Consider the following 27225-nt stretch of genomic DNA (forward strand, 5'->3'; position numbering starts at 1 on the left):
TGGGATCAGCGGGGCACGTGGATGGATGTGTGCGCTCTGTCCAGACCCTGCCTTGTCCTCAAGCAAAGATCACACAGGCAGTCACAAAACCAAATGCCAAGAGGGGAACTGTGTGGTAAAGGTTGTTTTTACAGTATAGTACAGTATTCATGGGGTTACATTGCAGGACCATGAGCTGGATACTCATTTTAGACGAGTAACGTAACGTAACGGATTATGCATTTTTGCCAAGTACGAGCATGAAACGAGTACAGCTCGTCATTATCCACAATCGTGATGAAGGAAAATCCTCATTGGGTAACTACTCATGTATTCACTCTTCACGCTCTGTGACTGGCCAGTCACACACAGCGACCGCCCCTCCCTAGACAGACTAGCTACAGCCAACTTGTTTCGTTACGTACGCGGTGCATTTGACAAGACAGATGTGAAAACGGCTCGTGTCGCGTCGGTCACTGCCTCCCCTCCGGATGGGTGCTTTTTAGGTTTTCCTCAGATCAGCTCGTATCAAAAGTTACTCGGTAAACTTGTTTCATTAAGTCAAAACAGAGCTGTAAACGGCTCGTGTTGCGTCGGTCACTGCCGGTGTTTTTTTTGTTTTTTTCCTGCCTGCTTGCTTCTAATTTGGCTGGTGGTATAAAGTCAGTGGGAAAACTTTGCTCACAGCACTGAACGCGGTGCTTTTGAGAAAACTACAGTGAACAAGGCTAACAGATTATTTCCTTGTTTGCATGAATCACCAACTTCACACAGATCATTAAAAAATAATGAAATTATAATTCTTACAGATCATTTACACACATACACAGCACACACACAGCTGAATAATAAAGAATAAACATAGCGACTTCTGATCAATCCATGTCAATTTCAGACTTAAAATAATGGGCTGATTTTTAAGCCACACCCATTTCCGGCTACACCACGCCCACTTCCTATTTATGCCCTGCCCACTCCGAGTACAGGTACAGATAATTTAGACGAGTGAACAGACACAGATACAGATACAGAAAGTGGTGTACTCGCTCATCCCTATCAGTAACCTTGCCAAATCGAAAACTGCGTAAACCTTACATGACCATCTGACTTGACTTCATGACAGAGATTTATGAAGAAGCTAGCACATGCAAGGAAGCAACAAATTAGATAGCTGGAGAGTTAATGCCTTAATGCCTTAAGGTGCGTTTTTTCATCATTGGGGCGTACAATATATGATGTGGTTTTCATGGACTTTACTTATTTTTAATTACAAATAAATCATGGGCCTCCGGCTGTTCTTTCAGTATTTTACAATGGAAGGCATAGAGCGTTTCCTTGTCTTGCAAGAACAACTGCTGCAAGGAAGACACACATTAGTACGACACATGGTCATCTGATGGACCTGAATATAGGATATGGAGGTGGTCTCCTTTTTGAAGCTGTAACAAGATTTTGGAGTATCAGTCCACATTTTTATTTTGATGTGAAGCAAAGTTGAATGTGCTGTGACAATGCACGTGTGCCACATAGACGAAGGTTTTTTGGAAATTAATGGTGTGGCGTTTCGTAATTCAACATATGCCTGCGGCTTTGCAAGATGTAGAAATTTTGATTTATTTTTTTATTTTTACATTGTCCAAAGTCAGCGGAAATCAAGTACAATTCAGTGAAGCCAAGCTTGCTAGGCATACGCAGTACTATTAAGGAGTGCTTCGCTATGTGGAGTGAAAATCTAACATGGAAACAATTTAGACAATCTTGGGTGCGTAAAATAATCAAGTAAAAGAGGCTTGATTAAACCACTTTGGAACCGAGGGAGACCAATGGGATTCAATTAGGGGTAACCGGCATATGCTTTGTTCACATTATTACATTCCAGCGATTGAGCTTCAAATGATAAAACAATTATTTTAGCTGAATACCCACCAACAAGGCATATTAGCCACCAGCAGAGCCAAGCAGCATCTAATCAGATGATGATGTAACAGAGCACCGGCTTCATCACGTAGTTTGCCACAGCTAACAATCCCCTCACCACCCAAACCTCTGATGAGGAAAAAAAAAAGTCAAATGAGCTTGTTTGCATCTTATCTCCAGGAAATAGCATTATCCAAATTGTACTCTTGGGCATGGGCTTGAAAGGGATGCCATGGCTGTGGCCATCATTAGCCCCGTCCCCTGACATGCGGCCTGCCTCTGATCCACAGCCAGGGCTGGACAGGAAGGCCGAAGGTGGGCATGAAAGGGCGGGCAGCCCTGGGTGGGCTCCTCCACTTGGGCCTTGCTAATGGGCCAGCAACCATCAGGCTGGTATGTCGGAATGTGGGCCGCCGCTGCTCTTGCAGACGTCAGGGGATTTTGAAAAAGCTCAACCAGATGATTGTAGAATCGAAAAAAATAAGACCGACAGTGCCCACCTGCGTATACCACACCACACAAGCACTGCCTCGATCACAGACCATCCACTTGTCATCTTCTCATCTCTGGATGAAGTGAAGCCAAACAAGCATAAACTGCAATGGGTTCTGCGGGGTCTGGCCTAAGCTCAGTACTTTTCTTGTCCATGTTTCCTCCTCCTCCTCAGTGCACCCATATCCCATCATGCTTTGCACTAGTACCAATGAGAACTCAGTCTTTTCCCAGCAGTTTCCACCATGACAGCTATTTTTCCCATGCTCTCTCGTCATCGGGCCTATTTAGGGCGTAAAGGCTATCAAATCAGCTGATGATGCTAAAATAACTCATGGGGAACTTACGGGATAAAAAACATGTATTCACTGGATAAGCATCACTTCTTTATTTAGCCATGCTATTGTTTTTTGTATCAAAACTTTTGCCGACTACAACATCTGTTTTTTTCCCCAACATACTGTAGCGAGGCATGATGTTTCCCCTCCTAAACAATGAGCCTATCTACAGTGCCTTTATCCACTACACAGTATGACTCCCTGTGATGAGGTGAATGGCTTTTCTGGTGCTGAGGCAAACATGCAACCTGCCAGTCATACCACCTTTGCTCCCAGCATTTTATGCCACAAAGCTTCAAAATGAACACAGCTCACGAGCAGCGAGATGGTCTGACTACTGTAGAGATGAGCCGTTCAAAAGGAGTCGTTGAAAACTTGCAAGTTCTTTACTGAAATGGGAGTCACGGGTACTGATCTCCATTAACTCGTTCACTTATTCACCATTGCTACCGCTGGCTAAATTAAAAACAATTCACTCACTCAGCCTGCAAGTTTCACTGACTCACGGGTACTCAATGAAGACTCAATATTCACTGATTCACGGCCACCCAACAAAGTCTGGAGTTTCACTGACTCACTGGTGCTCGGCAAAGACTCATGTTTCACTGTTCTCACGGGTGCTGGTCGAACGCTAGAGTTTCACTGACTCACAGGTGCTCAACAAAGACTCAAATTTCACTGACTCACGGATGCTCAACAAAGTCTTGAGTTTCACTAACTCACAAGGGCTCGGGGAAGAATGAAGTTTCAATGACTCACGGGCGCTCGGTGTTGACTCACGGGTGCAACTTGTTTTGCATGAGCCAGTTTTTGCACATGCGCTCTGTGACGAGTGACTCAAATGAAGCGAGTACACGATTCACTTTCGTGAGTGACTAAAGTCTCATATAAATTGAGGTTCCCGTCACTATTCTGAAGGGGAAATCATCAAAGTCTTTGTGTCAAGTGGTTCTCCAGCAAAAACAAACACGTGGATGAACAAAAACAGGATAGCAAAGACATGCAAATCCAAAAAGAGCTCTTAAATTGTATTACAACGCTTCATAAGCAGTTTGCTGGCTGGCTTATCAGAGGACAGCTATTAATACTAGTGAGCCTGTCTCTCAGTCCCCTGAGGGAAAAACATCGAGGAAGTAATCGATCCTTCCCACCACCATATCTGGGAAGGACAAACCTTGTATGTGCCCCTTTTGGCGACAGGGGTTATTATTATACTTTTTGAAAAGCCCCCACAGGAACTTTTACTGATCTGATGTAGCGACAACATTCTTGGACATCATCCACTTCCCAGGTCCCACAGACCTCTGACTGTAATGATGCTAAGTGCTTAAAGTGACGGTGTGACACCATGAAATACAGATATACAGTCAAGTCACCTTACAAGCTGTAGAGAGATGCAGGTGTATCACAATGTTAGGTAGGGTTAGGGTTGTTGTTAGGATATACTGTCTCGCTAGGCTAAGCATCTATGGAGGCCGAAACGCCCTCTCTGGCAGAGGACAGGATAGGGCAATGGAGTGTAGGCACTGTATATTTGGTATAGATCAGAGAGGAAGATGATGGAATAACATTCATGGCAATGTTGCACAAGCTATGTGCAGAAGAGGCCAAGAGCTGCCTGGTGGTTGAGACAGGATGACGATGGGAGGAAGACAGGCAGCATCTGTGTGCACGTGCGCGTTTATACGTCTGTTTGTGTCAGGAGCAGTTAGAACGGCAGTAAAGCAGATGTTTCCTCTGTTTAGCGCTAGAAGATGATCTTGAAGGAAAACAAGGGGCGAACTCAAACGATGCACTAATTAGCTAATGAAGCGACAACAGGTTTCCATTCTAGATATGAACTGCAATACAAGAAATAAGTTAGTTTCACTAAAGCTGGAAAAGCCTCTTGTAAGGATGACATAACAACACAAAATAAGTCAGCATTAGCACTAATAAACTTTTTTTTTTTTACAGATGGGTGAGTCAGAATGTGAAACAGTAACGCTGCAACTGTAGAAAATGATTTCTATTTACTCTTAATCTGTACCATTGATAACACTTGAAAGCTGTATTAACGTCTAAATGTTCCACTGAGTGTACCCGCTTACTAATACTATGCATTATCTTGAGGTTCATGGCTGGTTAGGCACTGACTCCTTTGGAGGTTTTTTTATGTTAATACAAGTTGCTCATTAAGAGGATAAAAAGAAAAAGAAGACTTGAACTTTAGTTTAAAAATGCTTTCAAATTGTTTTCAAAGACGCTGCAACTCTTTGTTTGGCGTGTGTTTTATTAAAAAATGCTTCCGCTACAGTCCCTGTTTAAAGTTTGACGCTAGCAAGACATTTAAGCATGAAATTCCGAGGGCGTGGAGACTTAGGGTATTGTGGTTCGGCCCGATGAGCTAATTAAACCACATGCAAATAATTTATCTTTGATTTAATTGCATTCAAATCAATACCATATATTACAGCCCCACATGATCTGTGGGCCAGCTGCACGCCGCTCATCCGAACAGGCAAACATTGTGCACAAGACTTGCTGCTGCTGAACTCACATTCATGCATCAAAAGTGCTGAGTCACCCCGAGAGGCACAGCGTTTCATGACATTTTGTCAGAGAAAAATAAAGCAATGTTGTGCAGACAAAAAGCAAATCTGCCCATTTTAATCATAACGGCACAGAAACCACACACGCGTTTACAGGAATCGACAGTCATGCCACTATATCATTGTGATACTGAAAATTACTGTAAGGAGGTCATGATGGGATGTACACTCTACACAGGCAGCAGGTAAGAGAGTAGATGTCATTGGCGTGGAGCACCAACCTCACGTCAGAAATACGTTAACATAGAAATCAGCTCAACTGTAAGCACCACAATCCACATAGTTCACAAAAAGCATTGCCCAAAATCCTCACTGATCAGTGTTCTACCAGCCACAATATGCATCATAGATCCGAGAAAAAACATTTCAAGTCGGACCACGCAATGTATCTGCTTAAACCAAACAAATACAAACGTTTGTTCACGTGACTCAGCTGCTCACGTGAACATAGCAAAGAAAAATAAAAGCAATGCATCTTACCTGAGATGTCTCCAGGGAAACCCTGAGCGTTTCCTCGCGGTTGGAAGCGGGTTCCTGGAGGACACAACGCACAGCAGGATGACAATGAGCGGCGTGGGGATGAGCATGAACTCTACAAGTGATGACGTTTCAGATGTGACACGTTGACAAGTTGTCGCCTCAGCTGTATAGCAGAGTGACATGTCAGAGTTGTGGAAAAAACAAGTGACGGGCTACACGAGCTGTGACACATTCAAACCTCCTAGGTACTTTATTGAAAAGCGATTACTCAGTGCAGTAAACCTCCCCACATGAAATCAAATCTCATGGCGATGGGTTCATGTGACAGGAGGACACAAGCTTGCTCGATGAACAGTGGATCCCCGCACATTCAAGATTCAGCAGTCACGACCTCGCTACTCCATGGATTTTTGGTCGTACTGTATGTTTCTTCTAAAATAGACCGTTTTTTCCCACAGAAAACGCATTTGTGTTGTCTTTATGTCTGTTATGCGTTTGTCTTTTTGTCCTTATGCTTCACTCATAAGGATTATTCGTCAAGCGTTGAGATTTCACACTCTGTTTGGCGGTCATTGAACGCACCATAGTAGCTGTGAGACACATGTACAGGGTGACCCAAAAAAACGGGGTTTTTTAAAGTGCATATTGGCAGACACGAGCAAGTGGCAGGACTGCGACAGTGACCTTGAGCAAGTAAACACTCATTTAGCAACCATGGCTCAGTGGAAAGGGCAATAGCATGTGTTAGCCATAAAAATGTTTTATAAAAACATGGGATCATCGGACCTTATTTTTTTGAAAATGAACAGGGGATCTCAGTCACTGTCACTGCGAATCGTTACGTGGAGGTGTTGCAATCCTTCGCTACACATGAATTGAACTATTTTCCGTTCCCTGGCCCCCTAGATCGCCAGATTTGTCTGTTTGTGATTTTTTTCAAGAGTAAAGTGTACACTACTCAACCAAGAACTCTGGATGAGTTAACACAGCAAATGTTGATCCGAAATTGGAAAAGAATGTCAACGTGAACCTAGCAAAAGGGTTTGGAGGGGGAGGAGCGAGCCGTGTGTCAAAAAGAGACATTTTTATGGACATATCAACTACTGTACTTGCAGATTTTCACTACTGACTGGTGCTCCCAGGCTAGGTTTAGGGTTAGGATTAGGGTTTGGAGTTAGGGTTAGTCAAATTTTGTTGATTAGATATAAATCCCTTCCACTTCAAGGCTTAAACATACAGTCAAGCCAAAAATAATTGCTACATTTTTTTTCCATTATTTTTATTTCGATAAATTCTAAATTATTCATGCTATTTGTAAGCACAAGCATATTTAACGTTTAACATTTTATCGATATATTGATGATTCATCAATTATCCAATTAATGGATAAGTACTTTGGTATTTGATTGTTTTTTTATTTTTTAAAAATTAATATCCTTGGATTTCAGCCTCTCAAATATGAATATTTTTTCTCCTTAGTCATCCATGAAAAAACGTCGTACTATGAAACAAAACAAAACAAAACAAAACAATTTTTGTAAAATGAGGTTGGGTAAAACCTTCTGATATATTTTACGATAATAAAGTCAAACTATAATATGCAACCAATATTCTGAGAAAAAATTTACAAGGACAAAGTTCAAATATTTGTAAAAACCCCCAGCAAAATAATGTAATGTAAGTAGAAAAACTGAATATTACTAATACACTTTGTCACCCATAACACAAAGATGAGATGCAGGTTGTTTGTATAAAAAGAGGTTTCGCTACACATCTTAAAATAAACCTGGCGCTCTGACCGCTATCTATAATTGGCTATCAGAAAGGTCATCTGCAGAGAACAACAACAAATCATCAATAGCGGACCACAGCACTTTGTTCTAATCTCCAGCAAAGAGTACATTTCCTGCTTCAAGAAAGTGCCTTGGGGGGGTTGTGTTCCTTACATACGTCAAATTCCAAACCCATGCACACACAGAAAGGGTATTCTGGTGCACATCTCGTGTCAGGGTACACAATTTTCATTGGTTTTTGCAGGAAGACCAAAAGGTAAAACGTTCCTGTTTTTATAAGTCATTGTTGTGTAAAACATGCCTACAGTGAGACTGGAAAAGCAATAAGCAGAATTGGATCCCTACATCTTCACAAGTCAGGAAATGGGATTACGTGAATGAGGTGCACGACGGCGAGGGTTTAAGATTGTGCATTGTCTGAAATCTCTTTAAACGTCTTCCATTATCCTGCCCTGTCTTTGAAACCCGAGCTTTTGGCGAGAGCCTCCTAACATAAATAAAGACGACTACACCTGATTAGTTCATTCATACCTTGTGCTTGAAACTCGATTCTAACAAGTTGGATCGGATCTTTTCACATTTACGCCACTTGATCAAATCATACAGCAAACAACTTTCTCTGCAGACATTTGTGGATCTTCCCTTTGCTTCTTTTCTCCCTTCGGGGCCAAGAATAAGTGTCCCAGCAAGGTACCAGCAGATTTGAATGTTCATGTCATGTCCTGGAATGGCTGCAGCTGCAGGAAAAGGCCACACAGAGAGCAACATAATGCTTCAGAGGAAGGGGAATCTCCCATTACCAACAATGCTCCACTGATGGCTTCTTCAGTTCTGAATCAAAAGACAAAAACAGCTGCATTTTACCGGGGTTTTAGAAAGTCGCATGTGACGTTACCAAGCATGAACAGTTTCATCCAGGTGGGTGACAAAGAAAAGAAGGATGCAGGTAGAATCCAAGATGCATTCTTATTTCCTAATCTCTTCATTCTGTTCTCCACTTTGACTGAAGAACCTGAGTCAACAGGCTGCTCTGTGAATAACTTCCAGTCGCCTCTTTGGTCTTTGACAATTTGTTCAGGGAGGGAGTTTGTCCGTCTTTAAAACCTCAGGTCCATCTTCAAAAGTATGTTTCATGGCAGACGTTTGTGTTGTGCCTTTTGTGCGGCAGCTCATGTGAGGCCTGTTTGCCCTTTGCTTGCACAACCATGTTCACTGACTGCACACACAAAGAACGAGAAATGAATGAAAACATGCAAACACAGGCTGTTGATAGAAGTTCCAGGTCATCAAAGAAAGAGGTAAAAAAGACAAGGTCCACGGTATGGGCGAACTTAATGCTGTTTTCCGAACATAAAATGACGTGGCGGATCACATTTGGAATGTACACATACAAAAAGTGTTTGCCTCCTTCCTGATTTCTTATTTTTTTTGCATGTTTGTCACACTTAAATGTTTCAGATCATCAAACAAATTTAAATATTAGTCAATGACAACACAACCGAACACAAATGAAACTTTTTATGATTAAGGGATAAAATAACTTAACTGTGGTTTATCCCACCTGGGTTCAATCTCTCCAGCCACACCCAGGCCTGATTACTGCCACTCCTGTTCTCAATCAAAAAATCACTTCAATAGTACCTGCCTGACAAAGTGAAGCAGACCAAAAGATCCCCGAAAGCTAAACATCATGCAGAGATCTAACGAAATTCAGGGACATATGAGAAACAAATGGCGGAAACATGGAACAGTGGGGAAACTTCCCAGTAGTGGCCGGCCAACCAAAATTAGTCTACGAGCGCAGCGATGACTTATCCAAGAGGTCACAAAAGACCCCACAACAACATCCATAGAACTGCAGGCCTCACTTGATTTAAAAAATAAGAAATCAGGAAGGGGGAGAAACACTTTCTCACATCACAGTGTGTGTGTGTGTGTGTGTGTGTGTGTGTGTGTGTGTATATATACAGTACATATTATTTCGCATTGTTTTCTGTATGTAAAGCTATAATTACTTTCTATAAAATGTTATAAATTGATTTCTTTCTTCTTTTTTACTTCCTGGTTGTCATTGGACTTTTTGGAACGAGTCACTAACAAAACGGAGGTTTGACTCTATTGAAAACCTCTGACTTTAGCTCCAGGCTTTTAGCATTACGACATACTTCAAAACCAACATAAAAATGCGACAAAATGATGGAGCCACTCACAAGCACTGCTGAGACGGTGAAAATGAAAGAACAGAAATTTTAACGACAAGGCAGGTGAGCAGTATGAAGAAAAAAGGCAGTAAGAGAGTATGAACGTTGTCTTTGCTTCCGTGACGGGGAGCTTAGGGATGTGACGAACTCGAGCAAAGACTACGGAGTCCATTGTGACAAAATCCATCCATCAGATGTGTCGTGACCCCACACAGTGCCATGCGGTCTCTGTGCGTCCCACCCAAATCCCTAACTGGCCGGTGAAACCTGTGCTGACAGCTCAGGCTGCTAACCTTTGCGGTCTGTCTAGCATTACCCCCACCGAGTAGCGCACCACTGGAAAGAGGAAGTGACACGGTCACGTAGGTCGAAGGTCAACCCAGAAGATGCATTTCAAACGCTCAAGGAAAAGAAGGATGGTGGCGGCTGCCAAAGAAGCGACATGTTTTGACTTGTCAAAGAATCTCAAACAGGTAAAACAAACGAGTCGTATTTGTGTGGCGACAAACGAGGAACAGCATGTGGATCTGCCAGTGGGGACGACTTCAGGCCAAGTTGGCATTCAGGCTTCATTATCCTTTCAAAAATTCATTCATATATCGACAAAAACACTTGAAATGCTATAGACTGGCTGTGAAGAAGCATGAAAATGCAGCCTTTTGGTTATGGTTTACTTGTTTACAATGCTCAATTGAACAGGAAAAGGAGTAGGAAGAATCAGAGCTTATTTGACCCTACCCCTTCTCCGAGTCTGAGCCATGACTGATAGTTTGTTCGCGTCCTTTGTCTACCATTTCCCAGGGTACCAATTTCTAATACGGTCCATGCATACTGTAGAGTCCCTAACTTCATTCAACACTGTATATATCCAACTTGCACACAGTACACAGCACTTCCTCATTCTCCACCAATCACTCTCACGCGAGGAAAGTCAAAGCACACGTAGGCTAAAGGTGGAGTACAATTTCATGGTAAGTTCTCAATGGCATATATTTGAAGGTTTTTCCAAAAAGTAACACAATAATTACTTTCCCTGGTATCTAATTACATTTATGGGGTTAATTCCATACAAATTCAATTACATTTTTGGGAGAGTAACTAGCAACTATGACTCATGACTTTTTTTAAAGGAATTTCCCAAGTTAGAAGGTCGAGGGTTTATAGATAACTTGTTCAATAGTCAGAAATGACAGAAACATTGCATAATGCTAAATAAGAACAGGACCCGTGATAAGCAATACATGAATCAAATAAGAAGAAGAATAAAGATGTTTAAAAAAGGTATTGGACATTGCTAAGTCAGGTTCTTTTTAAAAGAGAACATGTGGTGGTGCCTAATCGGGTGGCTAAGCCAAAACAGGAACCAAAACATGAAAATGTTGATTTTTTTTTCATCCTTTTTTGGACACTGTTGAGTAATGTTGGTGTAAAGATGAAAACTATTTATACAACTTTTTACAAGGTAGTGTACAGACTGGACACCTTCACCAAGCTGTAACTCTCTCATGGTTTCCTCCATTAAACCTTGTGTGGAGGTCAGATGGTTATTTAGAGTTCTGTGTTCATCATCTATATAAAAGCAACATCAAATGCGTCTTCCCGGTGCTTTTTGTTTCTTGCTATTCCACTCTTCCATGTTACTGTGAGACAGAAATAACACATCTTTTTCAACCAATCAGTGGACAGCAGTGTGTTTAATTCCACTAAACACAAGTAAACCCTACTCCTGCAACATATATCTCAGAAAAATGCAAAAAAAAAAAAGGAAAAAAAACATAACCGCACTGCAGACCCACACATTTTCATTGAGAGGCAATTTAGAGTCTTTAATTATCCAAATATGCATGTTGTTGGAATGCGGAAGGAAACAGGGTACCTGTGTCCCATGCGAGCACAGTGAACATGCAAACTCGGAACACACCCCTTTCACACTGCCCTTAAAAGCTGGATTTTTGGCGTGTGGCTGCTGTGTGCGAACAGCACCAACACACATCACAAGGATGGTGTCAGAGCGGCAGGGAAGGTGGGATAGTATCTGTGAGAAAGCACATGCTGGGATACCTGAGAGTGCCTTCTTCTGCACTGACAGGTAACTTACATATCACACATTGGATGCGTATACGTTTTGTACGTTAAATGCGCTTAATAAGCGTTTGAGGCATATTTAGGTCCCAAGTGAACAATGGCAATTGAAGAGAGAAAGTGAGCCGTGTGCCATTAAAAAAATAGTCATTTTTATGTAGGGCCCTATTAAATCCATTTTATTTTTTCCCCAAATTCTTTTGTATTTTTTTAGAATTCCATTTTTTACCTTTTGCACTTATTTTACCAACATACAGTGTGTGCTTTTTGGGTTAGCGAATAAAATGTCCATTAATTACAAGCAAGAATCATTACATTTATTTATTCATGCAATACATCAGTGGCCAATTTAGCCTAGTAATTCAGAAATGGATGTAGCCTGGCTAACCTTTTGAACGGGGTGCCAGACTCAGCAGACATTGCAACAAAATCTTCAACAAACTGCAAAGCCTGTGCTTGTGATTAAGGAAGATGTCACCGATGTAATTCAAATCACGTTATTAATGTGAGTTATACAGTCATGGAACAAATTCTTAGACCACCGTTTCTTCAGTTTATTGGTCCATTTTAATGCCTGGTACAACTAAAGGTACATTTGTTTGGACAAATATAATGATGATAACAAATATAGCTCATAAGAGTTGAATTTAAGAGCTGATATCTTGCAACTTCCATGCTTTTCTTGATAACCAAAATGGTTTAAGTTCTTATAGCACTGTACTGCCAAAAAACTCTGATGAGCTATTTTCGTTGTCATAGTTATATTTGTCCAAACAAAGGTATCTTTATCAGGCGTTAAAATGAACAAGAAGCTCGAGAAACAAGGGTGGTGGAATCATTTTTTCCATGACTGCATTTATGACATTCTCATTTTGTTTGCACAATTAGACAAGACATGTGGTGCGTGTTGAGCATGTCTGTTGACGGCTAAGGCGAGCTGGCTGCAAGCATAAATGCGCCTCTCGTCTTTTTAACTCAGAACCTGCGCGTGGTCAGCGGGCATTGGAAAACGCTCACTTACATTAGAGCGGGTGTCGCACACACACAGCCGCACGAGCATGCTTTGCTAAACTAAGCTAACCCCGCTAGCTTCCGTTCACGCTCCGTGAGAGAGGAGTTTCCAAGTTGTTTCGCAGCCGTTTTGACATGTTTATTCCGGGAGGGGGTGGGCCAGTGTTTGTGAGGAGATTTCACCACGATCAAGCGGTCCGCCGGCGAGATACTTCCCCACACGAACGTTCCTTCTCCTCACGATGACATTTCATTGACATTATGTCACTTTCCACAAAATTCCGTGTTTAACAGGAACTTCCGTTTTTATTGGCCAATTCCGCGATTCCGTCCACAATTCTGTTAACGTAGAAATCATAAGGCCGTATTTATGGGCTTCTCAAATACTACTGGTTTTTCGCCTTTCGGAACGTAACGGCCGCAAATGCTGAGGATCTGACTGTGGGGCTTCCGATCACACATAGTGTAGTTATGTCCCACTTGGCTGGCTTCTGTGTGAAATGCACAGAGTAATAAATGCAGGATCGGCTGTTATATTCCCTCATGGGGCAACCTTTGTTATATACTGCGCTGGCAACAGATTTGAACAGATTTGAGGCATTAGGGCTGACCATATTTTGTGCTCCAAAATCTCCCCATTATTCCTTCACACCTGCAAAGCCCCAATTACAAAATCCCGACAACTGAATTGAACGTATGGACTGTTATTAGACCACGTCTCTGACACTGGTGAAAAAAAAATCAATGGCGTCAAGTCAACTTAATATTCCCTGGTCTGTAGGTCTCTCTTAACACTTTGAATAACCAGAAGCTGAGTCTTGGGGCCACATTCTTGACCTCCCCTCCTCAACTGCTAACACAGCACGTGGCTTTGTGCAGCCTTCGCCGATGGCTCCTTTTAGGAGTTCTTAATGGGTCACACGCACAATACACTTTGTGTTACCAAGCAGTAAACCTCCACTGAGGGGATCACTGGCGTCACCAGGGTTCAGGTGAAGGAGAGGGAGCCGGAGGAGAATGGAGCCATGAATTGGGCCAAAACAGTGGAAGGAAGTTCAGACACGGCGTGGCACCGAAGGCACACCTGCACCATGAGTTCATGTCACCAACCAGCACTCAGACTTTTCAAAGTCTGTCAGAACAAGATACTCTCCAAACGAAACAAAAGGCTATGTCGTAAATCGCAACGCCAATACAATAACAAAAGATTTACGTTCGAGTGACCCCTCGCTCTCTACTGGCCGCAAGGAAAATAGGGAGCGGATGGATGAGTTGAAGAACACACAGCTTTTCCATGGGGCATTTTTGCTGTTTAGTTTCAAATGTGAACCGAGTATGAACTGAACAACAACACTGCATGACAAAAACAGAACGGAAACCAAACATACCAAGTGTTTTTTCTGTCCTAAGCTAACCAGACATTCATAAAACAGACCAAAAAGGATGCTAACAAATGACATTGCATTTTTTTGGTTTGGACACGACTGTACGTGACATGAGAGGCCCATGTGACATTATTGTTAGAATGTTTTACAATGATTCTTCAAAACATGTCTACAAATCTAAGCATACGGAAACATTGACTTATAGTACCGTCGACGCTCACAGGCTCACATATCCATAAGTATCTCCCGCACACAAGTAAGTCCGACAATAGTGAACAGCTGCATGGGTCTGGACCGAGACCAGCCACCTCTGGGCCACAAAGGACTGCTTGTACCCTCGGCTCGCAAGGAACATAAAACACAAGAGATAAGACCAGACACTGTTTGCCAGAACCAGCGGACCTCCCAAACAGGAACTGCAAGTGCAAGTGTTTAACACACACTGGAAAGCATGTGAATTACGCATGTAAGCGGCGCATATTTCAATGAGCTCGAGTGGCAAATATTATCAAGTGACACGCATTGTGATTGGATTTGTTTATTCATTCGAGCTCCCCGCCGTTGACCTCCTCGTCCCGCATTTACAAGCTCATCTGATCACTTAAAAGTGAGTATCTAAGGCAAGCACACAATAAGGATATTTAGAATGAGGCTCCCCATTCACAAGTTGATCACTGAGGGAGATTAATTACCAGCCCAACAAAGGTAAGTTTGTTTCCAGGCTACAGGCTTTTAAGCCAAGTTATTAAAGAGATTGTTGCTATTCACTCTCCTTAAGACAGCGGCTGTGACAGATGAGAGAGGTTAAAAGAGGAGGCATGCGGGTGCATCAACACTCGTGCTAAGAATGAGGCGTTTTGCTCATCGAGTTTCATCAGCGCACGTTTGCTCAAAGGCAGTCAGTGTCAACGGACTTGGTAGTGTGCACACTTTCAGGTAGACATCGATAGAAGTGATAGCTAATAAGTCAGTTGTCATTGGTTGGCCATGCTGTGTAGTTTTAGCTGCTACTTTAAATGACAATGACGCGATCGTGAATGCGCCTCGCTCGGCGTGGACGTGGTTGGTGGATAACGAAGAAGTGTTGTGTTGCTGTTGTGGAATGGGCTGCGGCAAAACGTGCATGCGGTGTTAGAACTGAGCACCACTGTTGTTAAGGTTGACAATAAAGTTGAAAAGGAGTGTCAGACTGCGTGTGTGTCTGTCAGGATGCTATGTCACTTACTCGACGTTACTTGCACAATATCGCCTTCAAGCACTTGTTGCAGGTGCCCGAGTCAGCATGAATTTAAATGAGCACTGAAATGAGGCACCGATAGCTACTTAGTTTTTTGCTTGCTCCCGTTTACGTTGGCACCACCGCCATTACAACACAGAGTTTCGGTACGCATCCCTATCGTTTACACACACAAAAAAGCAGACTTTCAAAAATACCAGGGATGTCAAATTAAAGCATTCATTGCAATTGATTCATTACTACATTAGTCATATTTAGTGTGTTTTTTTTAAATTGTGTTAATCAAATTTTAACTTTACTGTTTCTGTATGTGAGTTGCCTTTTTATAAAATTGTTGGGGGTGGAAAACGATGGTCAGTCACATCCTGATGTGGACATTGATAGGCAGTCATTGTTTTTGAGCTTGTTGGGCATCAGTTGAAAGGCTCCCATTGTAGTCGGGAGGGCAAGGTGAGGAGCGGGGAGTTGCAGAGAGGAAAGGTGAAAATGGCAGAGCATGTAAGAGTTGTTGGTCCGATGAATGGTAAATTTAGGTTTCAAAAACGCACCGATGGCAGCACTGATAAAGGTAGAGTGATATGCCTTTCTTTGTAAGAATCGCCATTGTGATGGTTTGCTTTGAGCAACTTTTTAAAAACAAACTTTCCACTTTGCAGTGAGTCAGTTTTCATTCGTATATATATATATGGACATTCCATTCTTACCTGTGATAAAATAGACAACTGTACCTGCCTGTGTTGTAACGTTCAGAACTCCGATGTTTGTGAATGCACCTCGCTGTCAGTGCTACTTGCACAATATCACCTTCAATAAGGTAGATGAGTCTGCATTCATTTATCACCAATAGCTACTTAGTTTTTCGGTCCGGTTATTACTGTTTACGTCGGCACAGGTGCCATTGTGATACCGAGGTTTGGTATGCATCCCTACAAGGCTTTTTTCATTATGGTGACTCACTGTTGCCTCTGATAATAAAAGACTGTATTGCGAGACAGGGAGGCACAAACGAGGTCAACTTCAAGGATCCGTTATCCAAGTTTTCCACTTTCGGTTATGTTATGAATGGCGACCTCAGAAAGCCTACACTTCCACAATAAAGTGCTGCTCCATTGTCTTCCAAGTGTCTAGATTTCTGCTGAGTCATGATTGGTCCAGTCACCACTTGCAGGCCCACAGAAACACAAACCGCACACACACCATGACACAGTAGAGTCTGTGTGGCTTGGATCAAGGTCCACTCTCAAAAGGGGAGGAGGGTGGTATGCCCTCCACCCCCATAAACGTGACTGATGTCTTTGTCCGTATCGTTGCCCTTCTTCCCCTTTTTCTATGCTTGTCTATCCATCACCAGCCCTGTTTCCCCGTCTTTGTCAACTACTTCTGTGTCCATCTGTCGCTTTCACAACTCTCCTCTCATACTACGATATTTGATACTGGCACAAGTATTGGGACACCTGGCTGTGACACCTACACAAACTGAGAAGGCAAGAAAACCTGCTGCAACAGCTTCCGCTTTCCTGGGAAGGCTTTTCTGCAGGAATTCTTGCTCATGTATCCTGAAGTGTATTTTGACCTTGCTTTGTGCACAAGGGCACAGTCATGCTGGAACAGAAAAGGACGGTATCAAAACTGCTGACCTGCCAACCATTAAGAAAAGTTATGATATGGGGGGGGGGGCTTATACTGTATATATGCAGTTGTCCCCGGTTACTTGGCCCCAGATCTGACCGTGATAACATTTCCACAAAGTCTCACTCAGTATTAGTAAGCAAAATATTAGTATATATTAGTTAGAGCATAGAAAACCTGTTTGTGAATTTCTAAATACGGTTTTTAACAAAGGGGGGTCAGCCAAAACAATCATGATAGGTTAAGCATTTTGATGTAGTTTTAACCACGTGAATTAAGACTAAAACATGTATATGTACTTAAAATGGAAGACAAAATTCAACAATTCGTTTTTATGACACGTTTGGGGACCCTTGGAAATCTCGGGGCCATAGGCAATTGCCTATGGTAAGTCCACACCTGGTTTGTACACCCCTGCTTTAGATAGTTTCCAGAAAATGTTGGTCAAATTCCAAATTGTAGTACCTCGCGGCCGCAGAGGTCCGACAGTATTTCGTCTCTTGTGATAAGCCTTGATGTTATCCCACTGTTTCACTGTTTCCCACTGACTCGGACATCTCTCCGTGCATGCCTGCATGTGTGTGGTCTGCTTCTCTGTCTGGTGTGTGGCAAAAATGTACATCCATCCATTTTCCATACTGCTTGTTCTCATTGAGTTCACGGGTGAGCTGGAGCCTATCCCAGCTGACTTTGGGCGAGAGGTGGGGTCCACCCTGGACTGGTCACCACTCAATCACAAGACACAATAATGCATAATAAAAATAAAATGAAATAAAGCTGTAAAAAGCTAGTGCGAGGACAGGATACAAGAAACACAAGGATCATCGTGGAGGCACATGCGTGACGAAGACATGGATGGAGTGATATGCAGAGCTGCACAGCCAGCGTTGGTGGATCATCCAGCATTTTATATCGATGATTACCACTTCAATCGTCAGCTGTCTAGTGAGGCCAGCTGTAGCTCATTCATAACCTCCTCCAGATTCTACAACACATACACTGTATATACAGTAAGTCCCTAATGCCCCAAACTGGCACTATAAAAAAGGGGTAGTCAAATGTGCATGCCGACAACACACACACACGCTCGTGGATGAGAATGCTGCGCAGTTGAGAGTAGTTGAGAATGAGGTTTAGGGGATTTTGCCGAACCACAGCATGTATACAGAAGGTGGAAGCTTAAACATCTGTGTACGCAAATAAGAGTGAGAGTGTCAGAAACACCTGGCTCGGATTCAGGCAGTTTTGGGAAACACTCTCGGGTGTTTAATCCGTATAGCAAACTATTGCACAGATCACAGTAGGAAAAAAAATGGATGCCCTCCATGTTGTACGATACGTGTGCATTGTTGTTACAATCCAGCATCCTGTGATCCTTGCTGAGTTTAAGGTTTGCTTATTTTGTACAAAGGCCACATTCCCAATGATTTAGCCATAGGAAATGAAAACTCACAACACACACTCATCCATGTAGAACTGTGTGTATTTGTTTGCTGGATTACGCGTGTCACTGATAAATAAACCAGATACTGCAGCTTGACTTCAAAATACCACTCATTCATTATTGTGAAAGGAAGTTTGCACAGGGCTAACTGAAAAAGGGGAACCTCAGAGACAAAGCAAACTGGCCACAATCAGTTGATTAAAAAGAAAAGACTGGCTCAACTAAAATGTTGTTTTACTGCTGACAATGTGTGGAACACCCTGTGTATAGAAATACACTATTAGCTTTCACATATAACACACATGTTGTCAACCACATCAAGGGACTGGACACATATTGAAGACGACATCTTTGCGGCAAAAGGCAGGTTGAAGTCATCAGCAAACAACAACAATTCAACACAAATTCAACAATATTAAGCAATACATTTCTTTCATTGAACTTGACCAATGTGTTATTAATTCATCTGTATCCAGAAATGACTCACGAATTGTGAAATCAAAATTTTTACTCCACTATTTATAAATGATTGATTTTCGATGTCTTGCCTTACTTATTCTAACGCATCTATTCTCTAGGGGTGTCACGAGACACGTAGTTCACAAGACGAAATTGCGTCTACGAGAACGAGACGAGATTTTAACTTTACTTTGAAGAAAAGTACAATGAAAAAATATAAAAATATACTGTATATGGCAATATATTGCAATATACAAATAAAACTTCTACTACATTACACTCTTTATATATGCTAGCGGACCCGCCTCCATCCACTGAGACAAAGAGACTGTATGACTGACACAAGGGCTCACTCCGTTCATGCCCTTGTTTTATGGAGCAAACGCGACAAGGTGCTGAAACTCGCTTCCTGCCTGTTTGGAGGCGGGAGATGAGGAAAACAAACATGCTATGTGCAGATATATATTGAGGCCAACAAAATTCTTAAGTTCATTTTCAAGTTTCAAAGAGGGGCTGAGCTGCCGCTTGATCACCACCTGGTGATGAGTTGGATCGGATGGCGGGGAAGATGCTGGACAGACCTGGGAGACCTAAACGTGTCGTGAGGGTATGCTGTGTTGAATCATGGCACCTACCAGTTTCTGTTCATGAGGTTGACAAAAAATGTGCGTCCACACTGTAGTAAATAGTTGCTTGTCACTTCTGGTCACATGACGGCAACAGGGTGGTTACCTCATCTGATTCAGAAAACAGCGGTGTGCTTGTCTGCACGGCAGCGAGAAGTCAGCGTTATAAGATTTTCCCACTCTGAAAGTCGGTTTTAAAAAATACAGCTTCAGGGCAGCCAGAACAACGCTTCTGTGTGGATGAAAGGCTGAAACGATAAAGTACTGTGCCGTTTTGACCTGAAAATGTTTCCTTGTGGAAATATAAACCCAAAGTCACCAGGAAGTGATCAGACTTTTACAACAAAGTATCAGAACTTAGAACAGAAGGAAATGCCACATGTACTTCATGTATAGATATAAGGTAAGAACATAAATATTTTTCTGTTAATAAAAAAATGTAATAAATGAGACAAAGAAGTATTTGAAAACAATTTGAAGACATTATTTTAACCGATGTGAATTGTTCTTTTCCCTTTCTTATCCTCATTGTGAGCAACTTACATTAACATAGAAACAACTCCAGAGGAGTCAGTAACAGGGACACAGAAATCAGAAACGTTTTGGTCACAAAGATTTGAAATGGAACCACTGCAAACAAGATTCGCATGCAAATCCAAATCTCAGTGGAAGAACACAATGTGATCTAAATGCAAGAAAACATCGAACAACTCTGCTGGCAGCGCTGTGAGGCCATACAGCAGTTCTTTGAAAAACATCATTTATACAATCCTACGTTTTTATGATCCCACTGAAGGGTGTCATCTGATTTCTGCATCAGCTCAAGATGAAGTCTTTTTTTCTTTGAGGAGAACGTGATAAAGCCAAAGGAAAAAGCTTCACTCGATGTCCATTAAAAGGGGAAATCTGAAAATGATTTTTACTATTTTCTATAATTTAAGTACTGAATTAAATATAAAATGTAATATATGATGAACCCACTTTTTCAAGACAAAGAACAACTTTTCGACAGTTGCTGATGACTGCTTCACTGATCGTCATGATCTTACTATTAGCATCATAACTCCCCTCCTGTTTGCTAAGGGTGCGTTCACTTGTCATTCAGTTTCAACAAACTCTGGTACGTTTTCTCTGCTAGCGCAGCTTGTTTGGTCAAGTGTGAACACAATCTACTGAACCATGGTGTGCAACCAACAAGGCCGGAACAACAGGCAAACAATAACCACATGTTTTAAGGCTGCAAAACCCCTCACCATACATTTTATACACTTCTCAGACAGGCATGAACATTTTTGCACATTTCTCTCTTGTTTAAACGAATGAGATTTGGGGAGTGACCGAAAGGATACGATCGCGGCTACAAAAGGGCCTGAAATTAGTTTTCTCTGTAGCTTAGCTGGGCTCTTTCTTAACACCCCGTCACACTGATTCAGAATCAGCACAAATCAAGCAGTACCAGCCGGAATAAAACATTTTCAAAGCTCGTGCCACATCCGGGAAAGAATGACTACTTTGTACGAATGCCGTTAGAATACTTAGATTACGTTTCATCTTGAATCATTCTTACACATTCGACTATATTGCAGTTGGAACACAGTAGGAATATGAAGAACGTTAGAATGCAGTCAGAATATTTAGAAAGGACTTCAAACGCCGTAAGACTGCCATTCGACTGCTGCCCGAAGTCCGGTCGGAAGGTGGAGCATTATCAGGAATAAGATCTGGCTCTTCAGGGGCTTCTTGGATGCCTCGTTCAGGGCAATTCCGTCGGTAGGAGGCCTCGGGTAAGACCCGGGACACGTTGGAGAGACTATGTCTCTCAACTGGCCTGGGAATGCCTCGGGATCCGCCGGGAGGAGCTGGATGAAGTAGCCAGGAAGAGGGAGGTCTGGGCTTCCCAGCGTAGGCTGCTGCCTCCGCGAGCCAACCTCGGCTAATCGGAAGAAGATGGATGGATGGAACTACAAGAATATTCCACTTATAAAGACGGAATTCTACTTTGCAGATAATTCATGGTCAGGTCTGGAACCAATTAACCAAGATAAACAGGGGATTAGTGTACACACAGGAAATAATGCACCGCAAGCCGAACAATCACTGTCTTTACGGTCAGCGTTGCTGCAGAAGGAAAGTGAAACTTGCAAAATGCAACAAAATGCATACGTGAGAGCAGCGAAACGTACAAGCAGTCAAGGGTCAAAATGTGTACATGCTGACAGGTCTGTGATTGACACTGTGCCATTCACATTCTGTTGATGGTTCCATTGAGAACAAATGGTGACGAGAGAGACATTTTTATTCTGCTTACAGACTTTTGCCAATTGCTCGTGTCGTTTCCAGCTAAAATATCCAAATTCGCTCGATGAAAATGAGCTTTTTCTTTGTCAACACAATCACATACATGGGAGGAAGTTTTACTGAATTGCTCCTAATCAATTTAGGCTCCCAAAAAACCCTCAGGGAACACTTACTTTAATGATGAACTGAGTGCAACAAATGAGATGCATTCTTGGGATGTCTTTATAATTACAGCTGAGTACTCCCTATGTCACCTTTCAATGCCTTAACACATTCCATTGCCCTTTTCAGTTTTGGATTTGAGGTATTTGCCTCTTTTATTTCATTTAGCCACTTGAGAAAAGGCTCCACATGAAGAATTCTCTCTTCCACTCCCCGAGGGATCTGACTAAAATTTAACTGTCGTCAGGCAAAATAAGTCCGCATGACACGAGGGCAACTCATTCCCATGTGATTCGTTGATAATTGCCATGTTTGGAATGACGGAAGGAATCTTTGAAATCTGTGTCGCCACCTTTCATGGGCAATTTACTGTAAATGAAAAAAGAGAGGCAGAATCACTGATTAACAGAAGCCAATATTTTGGACCATGTCTAGCTTTGGTGAACCCTGATCCGGACACAATACATTAACTAACCAACTACCTAGAGATAGGTCACACACCTTATTGGTAGAGTTGGTCACACGTTGGCTCAAGCTACTTGTGTAACAAAGGTTGCATTCATTCATTCAACCGACAACATTCTGCTTGTTCTGCTAGTATGGGCCATTTGGTTAAGTTGGAACGCCGTCCAAGACCAAACAGGGGTTGGAGACATGGGTCTCGGGCTGCCTCCGAGAGGACTGGGGTCCAGAGTGAGGCAAGTGTGAATGCCGACCGATATGATGTCACCACATGTGAGCAACAAAGAGGTCGTGTTGCTCATGACAGTTTGCTGAAGTCGAAGGAAACACCGTCTTTTTGCAACACATCTCCGGGAATCTTTTTGACATCTCAGCTGGAAAATGTTAGCTTGTAAACAAATTTGCCATATAAAGGAATGTCCTCAGAGTACGTGTGACCCCAAAGACACCATGATGTTCTGGGTGCGTTAGGTCATCGGACAATGTCACATACAGTACACTGTCCAAGCAAGGCGCATATACCTGTAGTAGCCAGCCCAGTGCTGTGCTACTGAAATGCTGATCCGTAATTGCCTTAGGACGGGCTTGGCGCCAAGGTTGTACCAACTCGAAGCCGTGTCAAAGGTCCCCCACCCCAAAAAAACTACAGTATTTTATAGTAATACAAAAACACCACAATCCGTGAGATGCGACACCCAGAAGAGTTTGTATCTGTGAAATGGGCAGATTACGGGTTTCCCAGCATGCTTTGCTGGTGTTAAAATGATCTTTTTTTTTTACTGTTTTATGCGTCTTTAAGGTGTTAATTTGTACAGACATGTTGTAATAGTTTTGAAGTAGTGCTGTTTTTAGGCGTGTACAGTTAAAATATATTTACTTTGAGTTGAAATCTGGCACCTTTACTAACAATGGTTGTGCAAGTAGTGCTATATACTGAATAATACTGTTGCTACATAAAACTTTCAGTTCTATAGTTGTTGCTGAGCAGTTGCATTTGATGGAATGACTGTATTTTGCAAGCATGTTGTTTGATGAGATATGCGATTTTTCCTAAATAAATTAATCAATAAATGATGGCTATCTGTGGTATACTACAGTCAAAACATATTGAAATACAAGTGATATGTACTATTCTGGTCACTAGGCGGCAGTAAGGACACAAAACATTGATGAGACAATCGCTTACATTACATTATCTTAACACTGCATGAAGTCAGCCATGGCATGTCCGACATGATAGAGTGGAAAAAAAAGATCTCCTCCCATTCCGTGTGGAAGTGGTAAGTTTTTGGCCTCTAAAGTTTAAGAAATAAATTCAAGGCTAACTTGTTAGCTTGCTAGCTAGCGGCCGTCTTGAGTCCCTGCAGCATAAGAATTGCAATATGGCGTAAACAATGAATAGTAGGAGTTTAAAGGTGACTACAGGGGTGTTATTTTATGTTTACAGGGCTTTAATAATTTTAAAAAACGTATTTGGAAAGTCATAAACAGTTTTTTTATGCTTTAACTAAGAAAACATTCCATGTATTAACATTGAATCCTGTGCAAGCAAAACTGCTACTGTCTACTACTGTCGGCTGAGCAGCGCCAAAACAACACCAGCAAACTCAACTGTCTTCTCTGCACCCAGCCTTCCTCCTCCTGCAGCCCCCCCCTTCACACACACACACACACACACGCACACACACAGACACAGTCAGGACTCAGCCAGTCACGTTCACGGCCAGTCAGAAATCATAAAAGTCTTGAACATTACACATAACTGCCAGGTCCACTACAGTATCTTTTAGAATGTTGTCCAGTTACCTCAGTGAAGAAATATGCTGTCAAATGGTCATCCTAGCAAAATCAATGGTACCTTTTTATATTATTTTATGTTTATGGCCGTTTTAGTGAGATTTAGTAACTTTATTTCGACAATATAACAATAATATTACCAAAAGTAAATGTTAATGTTTTCAGTTGTCTTTAAAATCACTGACTCAATGTCAGTATAGCATGACTTGAAATTAGGAATTTGTCTTTTAAAGTCCCTTCATTTGCATCTCTAGTACCCAAAATATCTGTCCCTTTGCAGCCGGACTAGTGCTCTTCTTCCCGCTGTGCTAGTCTCAATAGCGCCCTCTAGGAGCAGCTGCCACGAAATGTTTCCTGCAGAACAGAGGCAGCAGATCAGTGCAGGCAGCTGGTCAGGCACAGAGCAGCATGGCCACCATGTAAGACTCACGGCAGAGACTGTGTGTGTGTGTGCGTGTGTGTGCGTGTGCGTGTGCGTGTGTGTGTGTGCAGCCCCCAAGAAACAGCTGCTCTGCTATCAGTCACACTTCTTCCACAAATACGTCTTGCACCAAGTAACAACTAGGTCTAGATCATACTCCAGGAATGTGAATCTTGTCTTTGTAAGGACTACTCCTTCAGTTTGCTGAGATGGGATTATTGTGCCTCTTTGTTAGTCATAAATAAGCACACCAACCACAGGAAACATTTTCTGATTATGTAAGATATGTACAGTGGCTCCTTGCACATTTGAGATTCAGCATTCACGGTTCTGCAAAGTCGCAAGTCTTTGGTAGGATGTATTTATTAATTTCTTATTCTCTGAAAATAGGGCTTTTTAACCAAGTAAAACACATTTTTGCTTAGGTGGTAATGAGGTACAGTATAAATACGTAGTAATACAGGGAAAATGTACAGCATACATGTACTACTGTTAAAGAAGACCAACATTTTTACGTTAATGTCTTCATGCTTCAAACTTTGACATTTTGCACTTTGTTCTGTGGCCTTTAAAAGCACAATAATTGTGTGCTGTGACTCCGATTCCGTCTGTTCATTGATCATCTTACGTCGTCATTCTTCAGTGGTGACGATACAGATACATTTTAGAATTTAAATGCATTTCATGAATAAGTAGGTGGGGCATATTCAGGGCTGAGACCTGGATTGGGTCGTGAGTGAACAAAGGCAATTCAAGAATAATAATAATAATAATAATTAATAATTACAAGAGTCACTTTTATTGCAAATGTTGACCTGAAATCAAGCTAGCAGGAGGGTGTGCGGGGTAGGAGCAAGCCATGTGTTAAAAATATAAACATTTGAATGGGTGTATCAGTTACTCATGGATTTTTGCAATACGCTGGTAGGCGTGGGACGTAACTATGGATGTACTGTATATTAAAAAAAACTTAAGGTAAAGGGTTTCCACTGGTGATTTGGCTTGTGATTCTATGATAATTAGCATGTGCAACTTTGTTTTTTACTTTGTGGGCACCAAAAAAGGAAAGAAAAGTTTTTGAGGGTCTTCGGTATAGCACACTGTAGGTGGGGAAATTCACTAATGACTTATTCGATAGGAAATTACTAAAAATGAAACTTGGATTTTTCATTTCATGCCGTTTTTGCATGTTGTTAAGGGGCGCTGCTCAGATGACGCTGCATCAGACACTAATATGATTTGTTGTCGCTGCTTCTTATTAACGTTGCAAGGGAGCCATACCTTCTCAGAAGTATAACAATTACGACTTTTTGTTGATACATGGCCAATGTGGTCATAACTTATCTGTTAACAGCGTGAAGATATTGTCAATCAATAAATCCAAGCACCTTTGTACAGATCTTTGAAATCACAGATAGTGGACATGCTGCCAAAACAACTGTCTTTTCACGGATTTGTGACAAATGTACATGAGAAAAATTTATTAAAAATGGTTCTGTCAAGAGATTTTTAAAAATGAGGCATTAATGAATTATGTTCTTTAACTAATTGATCTAATTAATTTCTTTTTTTAATCTCACCTAAAAATTGGAAATAGTCACTCTACCTTTATCAGCGGTGCCATTTGTATTAGAATGTAAATTTCCCATTCGTTAGACCGTCAAGTCTCACATGTTCCTCCATTTTCACGTCTCCTCTCCCCCACTCACTGCTCCTCACCTTGCCCTCCCAACTACAATGGGAGTCCATCAGCTGATGCTAAACAAGCCCGAACACAACGACAGTCAATCTGTGTCTCCTGCAGGGTGTGACTGACCAATGTTTTCCATCCCAAACAACTCAAGCACAAGAAGCCACACGCATAAAAACACATTTTTTTTATAACACGGTAACTTGCATACAGAAATTGTAAAGTTACAGATACAAATTTTTATTAACGATATTTTAAAAAGTAATGCAGTAAATATGGCTGTCATTAATTGGCCCTCTAAATCCGCGCCTGTTAGGTGTATTCAGTGAAAATTGAATTAAACTAAATCGGCAGCAAAAGTGGTCATCAAAAGTTTTATTGCAGAATTTGATACAACTTTCATCTGCTCTGATCAACACTAAAATAATAAAAAGATTTTGCAACAGTAGTAATACAAAGATAACACCAAAGTGGTGGACAAGCTGGATGTTCATTTGTTTCATGCACGTGCACGTGCATGCGCACACACTTGTGGGCGAAGAGTGAGAGAGAGAGTGTGAGAAGACTGAGGAAATTTGGCATGTCCACCACAATCCTGAGTTGCTTCTACAGATGCACTATGGAAAGTGTCCTAACCGCCTCCATCACTGTTTGGTACGGTAACTGTACAACACGTGATAGGAAGGCACTCCAGCGGGTGATCAAGACCTCACAGAACATTTTTGGGGCAG

At 41.9% G+C, this 27225-nt stretch overlaps 1 protein-coding gene across 2 annotated transcripts in view; it reads right to left on the bottom strand.

Annotated features, from left to right (window-relative positions):
• ccnd2a (cyclin D2, a) overlaps nucleotides 1-27225 on the bottom strand; it is a 205026-nt gene that overhangs the window by 79516 nt on the left and 98285 nt on the right. Inside the window, exon 2 of one of the 2 annotated variants that reach the window (XM_054775443.1) lies at nucleotides 5798-5851. The exons of the other annotated variant lie outside the window; for it this stretch is intronic. The gene's annotated coding sequence lies outside the window, so the exon portion shown is untranslated. The remainder of the gene's footprint in view (nucleotides 1-5797; nucleotides 5852-27225) is intronic. 2 annotated transcript variants of the gene reach the window in all.

The sequence above is a fragment of the Dunckerocampus dactyliophorus genome, chromosome 5 (genome assembly GCF_027744805.1).
Source record: "Dunckerocampus dactyliophorus isolate RoL2022-P2 chromosome 5, RoL_Ddac_1.1, whole genome shotgun sequence".
NCBI lineage: Eukaryota > Metazoa > Chordata > Actinopteri > Syngnathiformes > Syngnathidae > Dunckerocampus > Dunckerocampus dactyliophorus.